Source organism: Lissotriton helveticus, chromosome 5_1, assembly GCF_964261635.1.
Source record: "Lissotriton helveticus chromosome 5_1, aLisHel1.1, whole genome shotgun sequence".
Taxonomy (NCBI): Eukaryota; Metazoa; Chordata; class Amphibia; order Caudata; family Salamandridae; genus Lissotriton; species Lissotriton helveticus.
Genome location: NC_136065.1, coordinates 471,053,305 through 471,072,510, shown reverse-complemented (window position 1 = coordinate 471,072,510; position 19,206 = coordinate 471,053,305). Strand labels below are relative to the sequence as shown.

Here is a 19,206-nt window from a genome sequence, read left to right as displayed (position 1 = left end):
CTAAAGAGTCGTGTGACTCAACCGCACACGACGAAACACGTGTCGGCGATTGATATTATTCTCAAGTCTGGAGAAAATTAAACATCTTGCTGTGACAAGAATACTTACACCAAAGAACCTGCTTCTGCGCTTCTTTTTAACTTTTGGTCAATTTACCTTGTTTTGATGAACACACATGTAGTTGCGAGAGCTTATCTTTGTTAATATGTATAATTGGTGACCAGTGACTTTTACTTTGCAAAGCTATTTATCACGTGGTTTGAGACCGCCCAGGCAGGCAGATCATACATATCAGTTTAATCAAAGAGGGACTAGGTCTCAAGGAATCGATCATAATCTGTTTTGTTTTATTTGTTGCTGTCTTCTCTTTCTTTTTTTTTAATAAATCTTTTTATTAAATAGTTGTCAGCATCCATCAGTGGCCACATAATCATAAAGTTGGGTACAAGCGTTAACAACGGCGTACACATACTACGATTTAGAACCATAATGCAGTGGTAATGGTACCTCTGGCTTCCATGCTGTCTGCTCTTTGAGAGGTTAGAATCACTAATGCACGCTGATCACAGGAGCTGAGGGGCCGATCACTTACTTAAGCCCACCAGTGTCGAAGAAGATTGTAGAGAATAGCAGAATCTGTGAACATCAATCACAGGCTACAAACTTAGGCACCAAAGGCATGATTCCAACATGGGGTTGGTGCCACATTGCGTTGTACAGCACAGCTCGTGGACTCAAACGCTTACTTTTGATCGTAAGTGCACACTAATTCGAAATCTATGCCGCATGTCCCACAGATAACACACTCGGCAGAGAGCACAAGTACGGAGCCCTCCCCTCCTGCCTATGACTCCGCCGGGCTCGAAGTCTGAACAGAAGCCGTAGAACCGGTTCCGCGACACTCACAGAGCACGTCTGAATCTGTAGCTCTTAGGCAAGGAAAAGGCAGCCAGCCCCACAGGCGTGGATGAAAAGCTCGGATACAGCTTCACCGCATCTGGCAGAAACCCAAAGGCAGAGAAAGGAAAGGGGAGGGCCGCATCGCGCCCCCCCAACATATAGCGGTGCGCCGGCCCCCCCCTTTCCCTTGCTAACAACCATGGTGGGGCGCGCCCCCCGCCGCGTCAGATCACTGATTGGTGCGCGGCTCCCCAGTTGACCCGGAAGCGATAGAATGGGGGGAGCCAAGGGGCAGACCAGTTGTGACTGGTCTACCGTGGAGGGCTTAAAAGGCCAGGGAGCGCGGGAGGCATTCTCTTGTTCCCATGCTTCCCAGGCCTGCCCTTTGCCCCCCAGCCTCTTGAGGCTGTGACCTTTTTTTGGGTTTCGCCTGCCGAAAGGCTGCGCTCTGCGCAGCTTTTCAGCGCAGGTGAAATCCTTTGTTGACTATAAGGACTTCTGGAACGTCCCCCGGCTCTCATTGGCTAGCTCCATAAATGGAGGCTAGCCATTGAGTGCCGGATCTGTCCGTCAAGGCCGGACCAGATTCGGGGGCGTTCCTGAGATTTTTTCCCTGGGCGGAGTTACGTTTTTTCCCGTTCCCTCCCCTTTCACTAAAAGTGATTTCAGATGCGCTGTCCATTCCCGCCCCCTCCGTGTGCCTTTCCGCCCCCCCCTCGCTGTCCTGTGCACGTTTCCCGCCCCCTCCCGCCGTCCGTGTCCCCTCCCGCCCCCTCCCGCCCCCTCCCACCGTATTTCAGATGCGCTGTCCATTCCCGCCCCCTCCGTGTGCCTTTCCGCCCCCCCCTCGCTGTCCTGTGCACGTTTCCCGCCCCCTCCCGCCCCCTCCCGCCGTCCGTGTCCCCTCCCGCCCCCTCCCGCCCCCTCACGCCGTCCGTGTCCCCTCCCGCCCCCTCCCGCCGTCCGTGTCCCCTCCCGCCCCCTCCCGCCGTCCGTGTCCCCTCCCGCCCCCTCCCGCCGTCCGTGTCCTCTCCCTTCAAGAATGCTTCGAAGGGCTCAGGTGCCGCGGCGTCAGGCAAGTCAGCAGAGTCCTGTGGGGCAAGGGAGGGGAAACGGGGGTTAGGGTGAAGCACCGTTGGCATGGTGCGTGGGAGAGAAGGCCGGAAGTCCCGCCCCCGCCCGGAGACGCATGGAGCCCCGGAGGAGAAGTGCTGGATGGTGCGGGGCTCCCGTGTGCTGAGGGAGCCCCGGGGTAAGAGACGGCAGGAGCGGAGTTGTGTTCCTCCAGCTGACGGAAGTCCCGCCCGGAGACGCATGGAGCCCCGGAGGAGAAGTGCTGGATGGTGCGGGGCTCCCGTGTGTTGAGGGAGCCCCGGGGGAAGAGACGGCAGGAGCGGAGTTGTGTTCCGGCATCCATCTTTGAAACGGTGGGCTCAGTCCTTTTGGGAGCCAAAGTCAGCGAGACCATCCGCAAAGGGTTGATTGATGTCGAAATGTACAACACCACCCAAGAGCTACTGATGGCAGGATCTGTGAGTGCCATGTTTGGTAAGTTTGTTTCTGTCAAGCTTTTAAGTGTATGCCCAAATGTGCTTTTTGAATTGAGCCAACATTAAGCTCCCGAGTCTGAGATTCGTTCCCCCAAAAAATCTCCACGTAATCCTTTGATTTAGCATCACAAAATAGGAACTCTTTTTGACAGTTGTCCATAAAGCCCATCTATCAGTTTTTAAGCACTTGCGTCCTTTGTCCAACACTCAATTAAAGTTAAGCCTGTATGTCAATTGTATGACTTTGCTATGGCATGGAAACTGCTGCACAAACAAAATCCACTTTACTTTCTGCTACTTTGAAAAGGTATCTAAGGAGGTCGCTGCCTCCGGGGTGCCGAGGGGTGCGTAGGGTGCCTGCATTGACTTACTAAGCATATCATTCAGGCGGTGTGTCCCCAGTCTCAATAGACTGCTGGTGTGTGTGTGTCCCTTATGGTGTCATCTCAGCTGAGACTGCAGACACCTCCCGCGCATTCTGAGTGGGGCCCCGGGGCCCTCTGCAGCAGGCTGTGTGTCCGCAGTCTCAATAGACTGCTGGTGTGTGTGGTGTGTGTCTCTTATTCTTCTCTTTGCTTCTCTCTTCCTCCATCATTCGACCCCCTCCACATTTCTCTCACCAGTGTGTTTTTCTCGCCGGTTCTTTCCTTCCCTCATCCATTCCATTGCCCTCCCGATGTTGCTGTCTCACTTTGCCCCTTTCTCTCTCTCCCTGCTTTGCACGCTTCTCTTTTCTGTGCCTCGCCCTCGTTTCTCTGCTCCCCGTCTCCCTGCCTGTCACCCTCCGTAACGTGCCTCTCCCTCCTCATGCCTCACTCTTACCCTCTTCACTGCCCTCTCCCCCTCTACTCTCTGTGCCCCCCCCCCCGCAGGCACCCCTCGTTTTCCTCTCTCACTGCCTGTTTACTGCCTCTCGCTTTCTCGGTCTCGCCCTGCTCTCTGCCTCTCCCTGACTCTTTTCTCTGCCTCTCCAAACTGTGCCCTGTGCACCCTCTGCCTCTTTCTCTCTTTCCACTCCACCTCACGTCCCTCTCTTTCTTTAAATCCAGTGTTGTCTGAGTTTCCTCCAGTCTCCCCTTTGAATTTAATGACCCATAAATGCCTACTTTCTCTGCCTTTCCCGTTCTCTCCCCTCCTTGCTGTCCTTTCTTCCTCTGCCCCCTCGTCTGTTTCTTCCTCCCCGGCCCTCTTCACTGTTTCTCTCCCTCTCCGTGCCTCTCTGTGCCTCTCCCTCTCTCCGTGCCTCTCTGTGCCTCTCCCTCTCTCCGTGCCTCTCTGCGCCTCTCCCTCGCTGTGCCTTCCCTCTCTTTGCCTCTCTCTGTCCAGGCTTTCTCCCTTGCCCCATTCCCGTCACAGCTGGCCAACTCGACTGCGCGGTTTGATCTTCAACGGGCTGGCCGTGACCTCAGTGGTCGTGACATCTCTGCCCTGCTGTGTTCTCTAGCTCCGTGACCTCAGACGCCAGCAGCCCCGTTGCTGTGGTGATCAGAATGCCACCTACAGACAGGTTTGTGGCCGTTGTGGAGGGTTTTGCTGGACTTCACTTTCGGGTTGTGTAAGAAGCAGGACCCTCCCATCAGAGGCCGCTCCGCCCGATCACAGATCATACCAGCGAGTGGTCACACTGAGAAGAAGAACCCGGAGGAGTGTGCAGGTATGGGCGTGAGTGCAGCAGCGTGTGACTGTTGGATGAAGTAATCAGAGCAGAGAAATAGCCTTCTCTGGGGGTGGGGGCAAGAAGTAAATCGTGTAGGCTGGGCCTTTAGTGGGATGAAAAAAACTGGGGGTCTCTCCAAAGGGCATGACCAATATAATTAAGGACGTGGCTTAAAAACATGTAAACTAAAAGTCTGTGCTTAATAGTATAGTGTGCCGCTCGGCCTGTATTTTGCTGTTTCTGACATTACATCCAGATATATATAAAAGTAACATATCTACAACAAGTCGAGACTATTGACTTTGTCAATAGTCGTTAGTTGCATAAGATAAATAAGCAGCAACTATGGGTTGCATATAATATTGGAAAAGCTTTGACTTAAAGCCCTGGTGACACAAGACCATGACCAAGACAATGTTGCTGCTCCTTCGTTTCAAAAAGAGAAGGGAAATCCAGAGAGAAAATTACTCTCTTTAAAGGATTCCCCTTCCCCTACACCGCTCACCTGGCATGTCCTCATGCCGTAACTTCTCCACTAGTGAGAAGTGAACAGTGTGAGCACGCGCATATCAATGCTCTGCTATTGCCATTGTAAATGATTGCAGAGTGATTGCAGAGTGCTAGGGAGTGCTAGGGAGTGCAGAGTGACTAGGGAGTGCTAGAGAGTGCAGAGTGACTGCAGAGTGCTAGGGAGTGCAGAGTGACTAGGGAGTGCTAGGGAGTGCAGAGTGACTAGGGAGTGCAGAGTGCTAGGGAGTGCAGAGTGACTAGGGAGTGCTAGGGAGTGCAGAGTGACTAGGGAGTGCAGAGTGACTAGGGAGTGCAAGGGAGTGCAGAGTGCGAGGGAGTGCGAGGGAGTGCAGAGTGACTAGGGAGTGCTAGGGAGTGCAGAGTGACTAGGGAGTGCTAGGGAGTGCAGAGTGCTAGGGAGTGCAGAGTGCTAGGGAGTGCAGAGTGACTGCAGAGATTAAGCTAATGGCAATGTAAATGACAATGCCATTTATTTATCTGTTTTCAAAACCAACACATAAATACACATTTTGTCATTTACAATGCCAATAGCTCTAACTTTTCCAAAGGCGAAACCATTGCATTGTAAATGCTTGTCTTCTTTTTCTCTTTCAGCCCGAGAAGCCCCACGTGGGCGAACACCGACCCAGAGCACGTCGGAGTTTGGTTTCTTCTTTTGCAGGTCGGGCGGAAAGCCGAGGAGTGGGCAGGGGAGTCGGGACATCAGGAGGACAAGGACATAGGGAGTGTGGTGGGAGAGGTAGAACGCCGGCAGCTCCGCGTCACAACAAGCCCGAGTCCACAGCTGATAAACGCTGGTAAGGCAGTGGGGGGTTACACACTCAGGGCCCGGGCCGAGCGGGGCATTCGGGGGCAATTCTCTCGCATAGGAGCGGTCGGCAGCAGTAACGCTCGATTTTACAAGTGAAGCAGGGTCAGGGCTGGTTAGTACTTGGATGGGAGACCGCATGTGAAATGCTCGATTTTAAAAGCGAAGCAGGGTCGGCCCTGGTTAGTACTTGGATGTGAGACCGCATGTGAAACGCTCAATTTCTTAAAACGAAGCAGGGTCGGGCCTGGTTAGTACCTGGATGGTGGGAGACCGCATGTGAAATACCAGCCGCTTTAGAATTCTAAATAATTGCACGGCACTCACGCAAAGACCACATCTCGCAAGAGGGGCGTGAGGGGGGCTACAAAGGCACAGCGAGGCTGATTTTATTCTGCTGGGGACAAATTTAATGTGAGTGTTGCAAACAGAGGACTTTTACTTGGCATTATTTTTAATAGGCGCAGTTGTAGAAAATTGAGGGTGTTCAAAGGCATTGAAGGTTAAAGAATTCTGAATATTCTTGTGTTTTTTGACGCTTGTGTGATTTAACTGATGCTCGTGTAAAGGGCTTGGATACCCAGTCTGGAGGTTATTCGCCTTGCATTTGAACAACATACTCACTTTCTTGCTAATCGTGTTTTCATCGTAGGACTTCATTGAGGGGGCACTGCTTGCTGAGACGACGGGGAGTGAAGGGGTGGACAACGCAATCAGGGGACACAGGCAGGCCTGCATTTCACTGCTTCTGGTGGGCTGCCGGGCTAGAGTGCGCTCGCCCAACACACAGACTAGCTGGTGTGGCGCGGTTCCAGTTGCGTGGTGCTTACGGCCAGTCTGTTTACTCCCAACTTTGTGCAGGTAAAAGCCGGGTTAGGTCCTGGTGGTTGCAGGGATACATTGTGCTCTTAGGGTTAGCACGGGTATCAGTGGCTTAACAGTTGCGAGGTGAGAGAAGATGGCCAGTAGACGTTGGCGCCAAACGTTCCCGCATGGAACATATGCTGCAGGATATGATGCGGAGTATAGCATCAATGAACAGGAGATGGGGGCAAGTAGATCAGATAGGAAAGAGCGTGACTTAGGTCAGACAGAGGTTGGATGATCAGGCTGGGTCATCTGGAAGGCCCAAGCGAACAATAGTACCCCCGCAGCCCAGGGGGGAATTGGATCCACTACCCAAACGGACCAGAGTCAAGAAGGGGGGGGCCCTAAAGGAGGGCTGATGCCGCCGGTCATCCCTATACATACTCCCCAAATCCCAGCAATTATACCTGTAATACCGGCACCTGCTGCACCTTTCCCAACACCAAGCTCAGTGCCTCTGGTGGTCCCAGCGTTAGTCCCAGTGGTACCCACGTTTAACCCCGCGCCAGTCCCCAGGGAGTCCTGTCCCAAGCCCAGTGTGAGAAGTTGACTTGATATATGATGCTCACTAGTTCTAGTGATCACCTTGTATCAGTCCAAACAACCCTTATGGTGATTGGTTGTAAGTCAACCTTATAGACCAGCTATCCTAATGGTAGCATGGACAAAGCAGTCTTAGGCTAAACTCTTTTGGCATATGAAGCCAGGTGTTTTACCACATATAACCCCTTGAATACAAGATGAAAGGACACCACACAGGTTGTTATGAAAATAAACAGTATATTTATTAATAACAAACACCTCTGAAGGGGCGTGGTTACGGCGCCGACCGGGATGGCTGCGTGAGCGAGTTGCTCCGCGCCGCGTCCCGTCTTTCATCCTGCCGAACGTTGCCCCGGATCGCCTGGTGACCGGAAATGAGGACCGGAGGGGCCGCTGCCCTACTGGGGAAGGTCTGAGCCCGAGCGGAACCCTGGCTGCTGGGCGCGGGTGGCCGTGGTGCCCAGCTCTCTCCGACGAGCACACAAAGGCAAGATGGCGGCGCGACCGGCATGATCGCTCCGAAGGCAGAGCGGTGAGGAGCACAAGAGCAGCGGCGGGCGCCTGCGGCATCCCCGAGCAGCAGTGGTTGGTGCAGTGACCCGTCGGAGCGGGCCCCAGACTGTGAAGACGCTCGGTGGGGCTGTTAGTAGAAAGGTCCCCCCCCTCCCCCCACCCGGACCCTCGATCGAGGCGGGTGCGGCGCCTAGGAGGGCGCTGGGCCGGCAGAGGCACTGGTAAGCTGTGGGGCCGCTCACCAGCCGGCCGACCCGCGGTGGAGACCGACAGCGCACAGAGGCGAGCAGCGGACGGCTGGGGCGCTGTGAGAGTGTCCGCCCGGGGCGCCCGCGCGTCCCGGTTCAAGAGGGGCACGGCGGCAGACCTGGACCTTGCTGGGGGTCCTGCCCGGGGGAGAGCACAGAAGCGCTGACCGGACGACGAGGTGCTGGGTTGCACATGGTGTGGTGCAGTGACCTGTGTTACGGGGGCAGTATGCTAGGTGTGCCCTGGGACCCACTCCATTGACTGGCGGCCTTTCAGCGGACTCTGCTCCCCCTGGCCGTAGCGAGCTTGGCAGACGCTCTATGAGAAGCTGAGGCGGCTTGGGAGGTCCCTCTGGTTCGGATACTGTCAACTGGCCGGGTGTGAGGGCAGTTGGTGCCACGCGCTTCCCCTTGCCTGGGGCGTGGTAGACCGCTCTGGCTGGGGCTAAGCGTTCCTGGTGCGCTTGGCCATTCTCCGCGGGGGCGGCCTGGGAGGCTAAATCCCTACACGCAAGATGGCCGCGAAGGGAGATGGCGCCGCCGAATCGCTTGAGAGGGGAAGCCGGGGATCAGCGGATGCGAGTGGCGGCTCCCCAACGGAGGCCTCCACGCAGGAACAGAGGCTGAACCTCCGCCTTGATACTATCCTGGCCGCGATCACTGCTACGAGGGATGAGTTGCGCCAGGACATTACGCAGGTGGCGTCTGGCCTCGGCCTGCTGAGGGCAGACCACTCCAAATTATCTGATCGTGTGAAATCCAATGAACTACTGCTTCAGGAGCTGAAACCAGCGGTGGTCACGGCGGAGCATAAACTCGATGACGTTGTCCGTCGACTAACGAATCTGGAGCGCCGCACGGAGGACGCGGAAGGCCGCAACCGCCGGAATAACGTGCGGGTGGTGGGGCTACCAGAGAAAATTGAGAAGGACGATGCGATATCCTACTTGGAGGACTGGTTCCGCACAGTGGTGGCGCCGGAGGGCCTCTCCCCCTTCTTCTCCCTGGAAAGAGCGCATAGGGTGCCCGCGAGACCTCCTCTGGAGGGCCGACCGCCTCGGCCGATGGTGGCCAGACTGCTGCACTATAAAGACCGAGATCTGCTGATCCAAAGGGCGAGAGATCGTGGGCCCTTCCAGGTGGACAACAGTAAGGTGACGATCTTCCCGGACTATACGCAGGAGGTACAGAGGAATAGGGCCTCCTTCTTGCCGGTGAAAAAAGAACTGAGAGAGGAGGGGGTTCAATACTCCTTGCTTTTCCCGGCTAAGCTGCGGGTCATCGTTGATGAGAAGTCGCACTTTTTTCAAACACCTGACGAAGCGTGGTCATGGCTGGAACTATATCGTGCAGGAACGGATCGGGCGCATAGGCCCGCCAGGGAACGAGAACAGCCGCTCAGGGTCAGGAAGTCGCAGCGCATTCGCTCCAGGAATAGGCGCCAACGGGCCGAGCGCGAGGCGCAGATACTTGCAGATCGAAAGAGTGCGCTGGAGGCCACGGCGACCATCACGGGATCACAACGAGATGATGCCTCCAGGGGTTCGGCTTCGGGGGACGACGATGAGGATGAGAAGACCGGCGAGGAAGATTTGGAGGGGGGGGGAGCGCAGGGGCCGGAGGTTACCCCGCAGACATCGGATGGTATCTTTAATGGATGAAGCTCGTGGTTGCTGAACTTTTATCGGGTATGGACGCTCATGCCTTCTTTTGGACTGCCAGGTATGGGGCTGCATTAGCAGCGTGGGACTGTGGGCGCGGGGTGGTTGCTCTGTCGTCCTGGCTCGGGGCTCCACAGCCCTCATCAGACCCTTAAGGTCTTCTGTGGTATCGACCACAGATTAGTGTGATGTGTTGGGTGTTTGAGGTTTGGAACGGGGCTGAAGCTGGGTTACTAGGCCCTGTCCTGGGGAGGGGAGGAGTGGGAGTTGTGGGGTGTGTTTTAAAGGGGTTGTTCAATTGCTGCAATGCGGGTCACAGTTTTTGGCGAGCGCCACTGTTGGGATTGATGCTCTATGGGGACGTTACCTGATTTGAAATGTGTCACATGGAATGTCCGGGGTATTCGAACTATGGTCAAGCGCCATAAGGTGCATGCCTACTTGGTGAGGCGGGGAGTGCAGATAGCGATGCTTCAAGAGACCCACCTGACGCAGCTGGAGTGTGGGGCGTTGCAGAGGAGGTGGCGGGGTCAGGTGTTCGGCACGACTTATTCGGCGTTCGCCAGAGGGGTGTTAATATGGATCAGGGCGGGCACGCCGTTCCAGGTCACAACTCAGAAGATTGATCCGGAGGGTCGTTATGTGGTGGTGGAGGGGAGGCTGTGTGGTAGGGAGGTGGTGCTGTGTAACATCTATGCCCCCAATGTTGATCAAGCCCATTTCTTTGAGGGATTGTCGCGCTCACTAGCATATTATTTGGCGGGCCCGGTATTGCTGGCGGGGGATTTTAATTCTATTTCGGATGTGCTGTTGGACAGGTCGCACCCACCATTAGCTGACTCACCAGTGCGCAGGCTTGCTACTCATAGGAGGGACTGGCAGGAGAGGTGGGGCTTGGTAGATGTCTGGCGGGCGCAACACCCTGAATCTAGAGATTACTCTTATCACTCTGCCCTGCATGATCTGCATGTTCGGCTGGATTCAGTACTCTGTTGCGAGTCTCTAGCGCCGATGGTAACTCATTCTGAGTATCTGGCTAGAACCATCTCGGACCATAACCCTCTGCTGATTTCTGTACAATGGCAGCTGGCGAGATCGGCGGTCCCTTCATGGAGACTTCGCCCGGAGACGCTGGAGGATCCGGCGTTCTGTGACACGGTCCGACAGGGTATAGACGAATACTTCACGGTTAATGCTGGGTCGACAGAGACTAGAGCGAATGAATGGGACGCGATGAAAGTGGTGGTGCGGGGGATATGTATGGGTCGGTTTCTGACTGTGAGAGGTACAGTGTTGAATGACCTCGCGAAAGCAGAGGCAGTGCTGAGAGGGGTGGAGCAGCGGCGGCCCGAGCGGCCGGAGCTGCAGGATAGCCTGTTGCGTGCTAGGGAGGCGGTGGCGACGGAGACTGAGAGACTGAGGTGTTATGATTATAAGCTGTATGCGGTGAAAGTGCATGACGAGCGGGATAAGGTGGGCACGCTCCTTGCGAAGTTGGCTGATCCGAACCCTAGAGGTTGTCCGGTTATGAGTGTGCGCCAGGAGGATGGGGAGGTGGTCTATTCGCAATCAGTGGTCCTGGGGCGCTTTCAGTCCTACTACGCGAACCTATACACCAGCCACCTCGACATGAGTGCCGCGGATATAGGCGCTTACTTGGCTCGGATCCCTCTACCGGTGCTAGAGGAGGAGGACGCGCGGGATCTGGGGGGCACAGTAACTCTAGCAGAAATCAGAGGAGCGATTAGTCATATGGCGCGGAACAAAACCCCTGGGGTGGATGGGTTGCCGATCGAGTTCTACGCCAGATTTATGGAAGTGTTGGCCCCCAGACTGCAGGTTGTGTATGCGGAGGCGAAACAATTAGGGAGGTTGCCTGACTCTATGACGGAGGCGCTGGTTGTACCCCTGCTGAAGCCGGGCAGGGATGCGTTGGATGTTTCTTCCTTTCGTCCGTTGTCTATGCTGACTGTAGACTATAAGATCTTGAGCCGCATCCTGGCCACCCGGCTCCTCCCACTGATGACCTCTCTGGTGCATAGGGATCAGGCGGGATTCATCCCCTCGAGGAGCACTTCGATGAATATCCGCCGGCTGATTGGGGTTATTGATAGTGCTGCCCTGGCAGATCCAGGCCCGGTAGTGCTGACGGTTGATATTGAGAAGGCGTTTGATAGTTTGGAATGGGATTTTTTGGATGGTGTGCTGTTGAAGTTCGGAGTTGGGGAGGGGTTCCGGAGTTGGACGAAGGTGCTTTATTCGTCGGCTAAGGCGAGGGTGCGGTTAGGGACATTGGTGTCCTCGGTTTATCCGGTCTGCAGGGGCACGAGGCAGGGTTGCTCGCTATCTCCGTTGCTCTTTGCTTTAGCAATGGAGCCGCTGGCGGCGCAGGCGAGGCAGGGAATCGTTTTTGAGGGGATTGCGCTGGGGCTCGACTCGCATTATATCTCGCTGTATGCCGACGACTTGCTCTTGTATTTGGCAGACTCTGGGAGGGCTCTTGAGGGTGCAGTGGATATGCTGGACAGGTTCGGGAGGCTCTCAGGTCTCAGGGTGAACTGGACTAAGACATGTGTGTTTCCGCTACGGAAGACCACGCTCTGCCCCCAGCTCACGAGGCCGGTAGTGTGGGAGCCCTCTTGTTTTGTTTATTTGGGAGTGCGTATATACCATGACACGGCAGACCTCCTTGAGGGGAATGTGGGGCGCTGCGTTAGGGCGCTACGAGGCAGTATGGACTTTTGGGCCTCCCTCCCGCTCTCTGTACTGGGCCGTGTGGCGCTGCTGAAAATGGTGGCACTCCCGAGGCTCCTTTATTATTTTAGAACACTGCCGGTGTGGATCCCGCAGGGTGTCTTTCGGGAGTTGAGGTCACTGGTGACCGGCTTTCTATGGGGCCGCGGCCGCAGGCGAGTGGCACTGACCACCCTGATGCGACCCAAGTGCGAGGGAGGTGTGGCGGTCCCTGATTATGAGCTATACTATTTGGCAGCGCAGCTCCAGATCCTGACGCAGAATGTGGCCAGAGAGTTCAGGGGACCTGAGGAGGGCCGGGAGGTAGGCATTCGGAGGTATGTCTTGTCATCTATTGTGATGCAACAGAACCTGGCCAGTAGGGACCTCACGATGGAGGAATGGACGCTCAGATTGTGTTGGAACAGGTACCTGAAGAGGGTTGGGAAACGCCGACCGTATGCGCCTGAGATTCCGTTAGGAATGCTTACTGCCTTACCGCATGGGGGTGATTGGTCCCAATTGTTAGTGTGGGAGGACCTGGGATTGCAGATGGTGGGTGATCTTTATGTGGACGGGGCGCTGGCCCCGTTCCAGACCTTGCAAGAACAATTCGGACTGCCGAGTGGTACCTTCCTGTTGCATGCGGCGGTTATTACGGCCCTGCAGCGGCATTGGGGGGGCGGATTGACGGAGCCGGAGGTGGCGACGGTGTGCCAATATGTAGTGATGGCCGCGGGCACCGTTAAGGCGGTGACCTGCCTCCACAATAGGATGTTGAATGACGGCCTCGCCCCGCTGGCTGAACTGAAATCGCGTTGGGAGACCAGTGTTGGCAGACAAATCCCGGACTCGGTATGGGGTCAGGTGCTCCACAGGACCTGGAAGGGGACGAGGAATGCGAGATTCCAACAGGTGCATTATTTTGTGCTCCATAGGGCATATTTGACTCCGGAGAGGTTGCGGCGACATTTCCAGGTGCTTGATGCCATGTGCCCGCGATGTCTAGAACCTGCGGTGGATTTTGACCATATGCTGTGGGGTTGCCCGAAGCTGGGGGACTACTGGTCTGAGATTGGGGACCTCTTGAATACAGTCACAGAGCGGGAGGTAGACTTTGACATGGCCGCGTGCCTCCTTCTTTGGTTTCCGCATACTAAAAAGACCAAAGTTACGAGCAAATTCATTGGGTTGGGACTGATATTAGCACAGCGTGAGATCACGTGGCATTGGAAGTCTAAGGAGGGGCCGTCTGCACGGAGGTGGAGGAATGAATTGGTGAGGTGGTCGGGCTGTGAGAGTGTGTTACGAATGCGCCAGGCGATTAGGGCTGACAACGAGAAATGCTTGGAATTGGCGCGGTCCTGGGAGCTGGTGGTGCAGGCGTTGAGAGACTATCTCACCGAAAGCGAGGACACTGCTTAGTTATACCCTAGGGTTCCGTGTGGCTGCCTGCTTCTCGAAGCTTTCTGATAGTTGTCACCCGGGAGCAGTAAGGAGATGTTGGATCCCGCATTAGCAGCAGTTGGGGAGGGAGGGCATTGGGAGGGTGTTGTATGGAGGAGTGGTTTGCCAACTAGCGGCAGCCTCCTAGAATGGACTGGCCCGGGATAGTACTTAAGAGGCTTTAGTGACATGACATCAGTGTAGCCTGGGCTCTGATGGAGAATGAGGGTTGGTTGTTGTGGGATAAAAGCGGAAACGGAATGTTATAATTGACCTGTGTCCCGAATGGGGCGTACACCATGGTGCCTCCAGTGTATTGATTTCTTGCGGTGCCGCCCAGCCTCCGGGATGTGGGCCGATCGGCTGTGTACTGTATGATTATTGCACTGTATGATGGGGACTGGTGGTGTACGGGTTGGCTTGTTGGATGTTTTTCTTCCTGTTCTGCAATAAAAATATATTAAAAAAAAAAAAATAAAAAAATAACAAACACCTCTGAACTCTTTATGAGATCAGAGGGATAAGCACATGACAATCTCTTAGGAAAAATACGATAAGTTGCACAAAATTACAATGGTGCCCTAGGGGCACGGCAAACCATATACTAAGTAAATGGTATAAGTAGAACGATTTAGAAAAGGAAGATTCCCAGAGGCTGTAGGTTCGCCGGGACTACCCTACCCTAACCTTAGGAAAGTAAAGGGAGGCCCACGGGACGCGTGTGCAGAGTGTGAACTCACACGCGAGATGCAGAACAAAGTCAATGGGCAGAACAAATTACGAAAAGGTAAGTAAAAGACAGTTCCTACTAGTTACGACTGAAACGACAGGATACCTGGACACTAGGAGAGTCAATCTACCCTTGAGCACCGAAATGCTCTTGTTACCTCACCCACGGGCTGCGGGTGCATAGGTGTGAAAGTGTGTCGGGTTTCCGCGTCGAAGTCAACGGAGCCTTGAAAAAAGATGCTGCAGGCGACCAGGAGGAAGATGTCTGGTGCGATCCACGGGTGGATCGAGGAAGAAGAGGACCTGAAAGTAGAGGGGACAGTGTTCAAAGTCACTAGCTAGTGACCGGTGTGGAACCAGGAGGGAACCAGAGGCTGTCGTCGCGATCAGGTGAAGAGTGGACCCTTGTCTCTGCAGCTACGTGGACCAGGAGGTGTCTTCGACAACCAGGATGGAGGCACGAGCTGTCCCACGCAGGCTCTCGCTGTCGGCGGTGTCGGATCCGGATTTGGAGTCAACAGGCCTTGGCAAAGGCAACCCACGCGGTGAGTGGAAACGGCGTCTGGAGTGGACCAGGAGGGTCCGGGCTGCTCCTCTTTTGGAAGGGAGCAAGGGCCAGTCTGGAGCAACCAGACCAGCAGTGTAGATTTTGTGGATCGTCATCTAGGAGGTCACTAGCCAGCCGGCAAGTGACCAGACAACGCGTCGAGCAGCAATCAAGCAAAAGGGCCCCACGCAGATCTCGTGGATGCTGGAGGGCTGGTCTTTGGTGCAGGAGCTGCTCGGGGCTGGGGCTTCTCAATCCCCAAAGCACTTACTCGAGGATGCCTCAGAAGTCGTGCTGGAAGCGAAGTGCAGTATCTTCAAGATGGCCGGTCCCACGTGTCTCGTCGCACCCACGGGTTTCAGCTGTGCTGCAGATGTGGGTAGAGGTCGGAGAGGTCTGGTAGTCCGGGTCTCGTCGGGCTCTGAAGTCTGGATCCGACAGGAAGGACGACAAAGTGGACCGCTAGGACACTTGATTGTGCCTGCAGTTGCAGGGTGGACACTCCCTGCCCACAAGGGAGATTCTTCAGTCTTCTGTGGAGCAGAACGTCGAAGTCCAGAGTTTCTTCTTGTAAAGTTGTTCAGGATAATCTAATTTGGAATGGGACCAGCTCCTACCTTTATCCTGCTAAAGGGGGCTGTACTGGTGACTAGGTCCCTCCCATGGGTGGGACCAGGAAGGGGGGTGGTTACACCCCCTATCCTTTGTCCGGTTTCGCACCAGAGCTGGGACTGGAGTGCCCCAGCAACTGGTTTGAACCGGTGTATGCACAGGGACACCTTGTGTGCCCCAGGCATGTCTCATTCCTTTCAGGCTTCCCTACCTCAATACACAAAATCCTGTCTGGGGTGGTGCTAGCACCTCCCAAGGCAGGAAACCCTTTGTCCAGGCCTCCCTCGCTGGAAGGATTCCCAGCAGCAGGAGGTCAGACTTGTGTCTGTGGTGGCAGCATCCATTTTGTGATGCTGAGGCTCGGGTTAACTTTAACCGGGGTTCACAGTTATATACATGTCGTGTCCCTCAAAAACGGTGGAATGCTACCCCCGTCGCCAGAACTGGCGAGGGGGTAGTATTCCAATTCGTATGACACCTTACTCGACATGTTTTGATAATGCTATACCAAAGTTAGCAATAACCGCGAGGATTATAATGCACTTAAGAGTATATGGTATAGCGTTATCATGGAACAGCTATAAGGACTTGGTTCCGCAAGCTGCAGACAGGCTCAGCTCATGCTAGAGCACCATCTCACATAATTCCAAGCACTCTGCCTTCAGGATTGATAAGGCCTGCCATAGGAGTGACTGATAGGAGTATATGTGTCCATTTTGGGGTTAGATATAGGTATACTATATCTACAGCAAAGGGTGATTACACCACCTTGCCCCAGCTGTCTTACCAGTCAGTTGTGTCTGTTTAGATGGCCAGCCAGGGGTGGCATAATACATGCTTCAGCCCCTGGTAGGCCTTGGGTTCACCTATGCCCTGGGTACCTAAGGTACTCTGTACAGGGGCTGATAAGGGGTCCCAATACCAATTGGTAAATGCACCTAAAGTACATGGATGTCAATTTAGAGAGAGAACAGCTAGGCTGTGGGTCTGATTAGCAGGCCCACAGCCAGGGAAAGTCGTAAACCAGTGAAGCAAAAAGCAAAAATCTGGGGTGACCATAGGATTGCAGACCCTACTCTCCTACACCCATCAGCCCCCGTCCTGACCGCAGCACCTGCAGGGGATGGTCAGGTCCCACCAGAGCTAGCGGCACAGATAGCGACAGTTCTCCCTTGGCTAGGAATAGGGGGGATGTTACCATCTTCAGTAGGCACGAAGGAGGTGGGGGAGGATCCTTTGGCAGAGGCACATAAGATGGTGGCAAGGATCATGACTGCCCCGAGCAGCGGGGGGGCCATGTACGCCTATTCCTCCACAAGCAGTGTGTCCAGGCATCAACCCCGGAAGTGAGAAGATGGTAGAACCAGCGAGTGCCGGGGAAATTGGTAAGGAGGTAGCATTGCCAGTGCTGGCCGAGGGTACAGTACCTTCCAGGAGGGAACATTTGGCTCAGCATGTAACACAAGAAGTGAAGGGTTTAATTTGGGCGGGCAAATATGTCAATATGTTTTCTTTGCTTATGGATAACAGGGAAATGGAGTATGCTAGGAAGCAGAAAGATTGGATGTCGCCTAGTGAATGGCGGGGGAGATGGCGAGATTCAGGGTGGAAGAGACATTGAACAACTGGATTAGAGCCTTCTCTGTGTTTATGGCGATTACAGCCGAGCGGTCCCCTAACTTGTAGGCAGAGATGGCGTGTTACCAGAGTAGGATCACAACCTTCCATGATAAATATGGGGGGGAAGGATGGAAAGATTATGACATGAGTTTTAGGAAAGCTAAAGATTTTAACTCCTCCCTTTCCTGGGATCAGGTGGATTCCATTTCATGTTATGGACAGCTTACAGCAGGGTAGCCTGGTGGGGTCGGGCCGAGTTGGAACAGAAGTTACCACCCCAAACACCAACAGCCCTTTCGGCAGGCACAGGGTGGTGGCGTGGCCCCTAGGGCAGGGAGCAGTGGGGGGCGAAAAGGGGTGTGCTGGGATTTTAATAAGCAAGCATGCACAAGGGCACAAGGCACATGCAAGTTCAGACACGCATATTCCATTTGTAATCAACCTTCCCACCCAGAAACAACATGCCGCAATAAAGGTAACGCCTCTGGAAACAGGGGAAGGAAAAAACAGGAATAGGGAGAGAGTACGGCTGGTGTCGCATTCACCCATTGACGTTCAGGCTATGACTCCTAGGCTGAACAGGTACCCAGACCATGCCTCTGCTAGGATGTTACAAGAAGGTTTTTTGCAGGGCTTTAGGATCCCAGCGGTAGGCTACACCGGAACGGCAGAGTGTAGGAACCAACTAACTGTTAGGAACAACCCAGAGGTTGCAGCGACAAAGATTTCAAAGGACCTGCACCTAGGCAGGATAGCGGGTCCTTTTGATCACATCCTTGTGCACAATTTTGTTTGCTCACCTCTCGGCGTGGTGCCAAAGAAGGATGAAGGTGAGTTCAGGCTGATTCATAATCTGTCCGCGCCTAGGGCGCATCACTAAATGACGCCATCAATGAAGACATTTGTAGCGTTAAGTATGCTTCCTTTGACCAGGCGGTGGAGATGTTAAGCCCTTTGGGACCGGGAGCCTGTTTGGCAAAGTCGGATATTGAGTCCACTTTCCGGCTATTGCCGGTTCATGCTCTAGATCAGCACCTGCTAGGTTTCTCATTTCAAGGTCAATTCTATATGGATGAGTGTGTGCCCATGGGTTGTTCTGTTTCCTACGCCTACTTTCAAAAATTCAGTTCTTTTTTGGAATGGGTTTTTAGGCAGAAGACTGGACACCAACATGTCATGCATTACCTGGATGACTTTCTCCTTCTAGGGTCGGCGGGCTCTGAGGACTGTGCGTGGGCATTGCAGGAATTTTGCGTGCTCATGCGGGCTTTTGAGGTCCCGCTGGCGCCGGGAAAGACGGTGGGTCCAGCAACCACATTGGAATTCTTAGGCATTGAATTAGATTCAGTAGAGGGTTGTTTTAGGTTACCTAAAAACAAAATCACGAAATTTAGAGCAGCCCTCCAGCAATGTTTGGCCAAGGACAAGGTGACACTACATCAGCTACAGCAGACTGTGGGCCAGTTGAACTTGTGAAGAGTGATACCCATGGCGCGACCATTCTCCCGCTCAATCTCGCAGACCATGACAGGGCTGCGGGAGAAGCGCCATCACACGAGACTGCCGGCCGAGGTCTGCCAGGACATGCGGATTTGGATCGCATTTCTGGAGGGGTTCAACGGCAGGGTAGTGTGGCTCGACCACCCACTACGTCAGCAGAGTTAGGTTTATGGACTGATGCTGCGGGCAGTGTGGGATTTGGCGCCATACTTGGAAACAAGTGGGTGGCACAACAGTGGCCGGTATGGTGGGAGGAGAGTGGTCTGACAACTAATATAGGTTTCCTGGAACTATTTCCAATCTGGGTTGCATTGACAGTTTGTCCAAATCAGTTGTGTAATCAACCTGTGATTTTCTGGTCTGATAACATGACAGTAGTGGAATGTATCAATCAGCAAGCGGCACGGTGTAAAATGATACTTCGCCTACTAAAATAAATAGTGTTGCTATGCATGAAACTTAACATACAGTTTAGGGCCAAACATGTCCCAGGGGTGTTAAATAATGCAGCTGACGCACTCTCTCGCCTTAAGATGCAGGTATTCAGGGAACATCTACCATCCGCAGAGGCGACGCCTACACACGTCCCAGCAACGCTCTGGAAGATTGGTGTCCCCAGCTACAGAACCTCGTGGCAGCTAGCCTAGCACCCAGGACCAGAACCGTTTACGAAGGGGTGTTTTTGTCTTACTGCACTTTTTTGGGACAAGGTTGGGCAGAGAGATGGGATCAGGCAGGGAA

General features: G+C 54.2%; 1 protein-coding gene across 1 annotated transcript in view; it reads left to right on the top strand.

Annotated features, from left to right (window-relative positions):
* Window positions 1–5,319: 5,319 nt before the first annotated feature.
* Window positions 5,320–19,206, top strand: part of PAOX (polyamine oxidase) — a 691,001-nt gene continuing 677,114 nt past the window's right edge. Inside the window, exon 1 of the mRNA XM_078642766.1 lies at window positions 5,320–5,435. The gene's annotated coding sequence lies outside the window, so the exon portion shown is untranslated. The remainder of the gene's footprint in view (window positions 5,436–19,206) is intronic.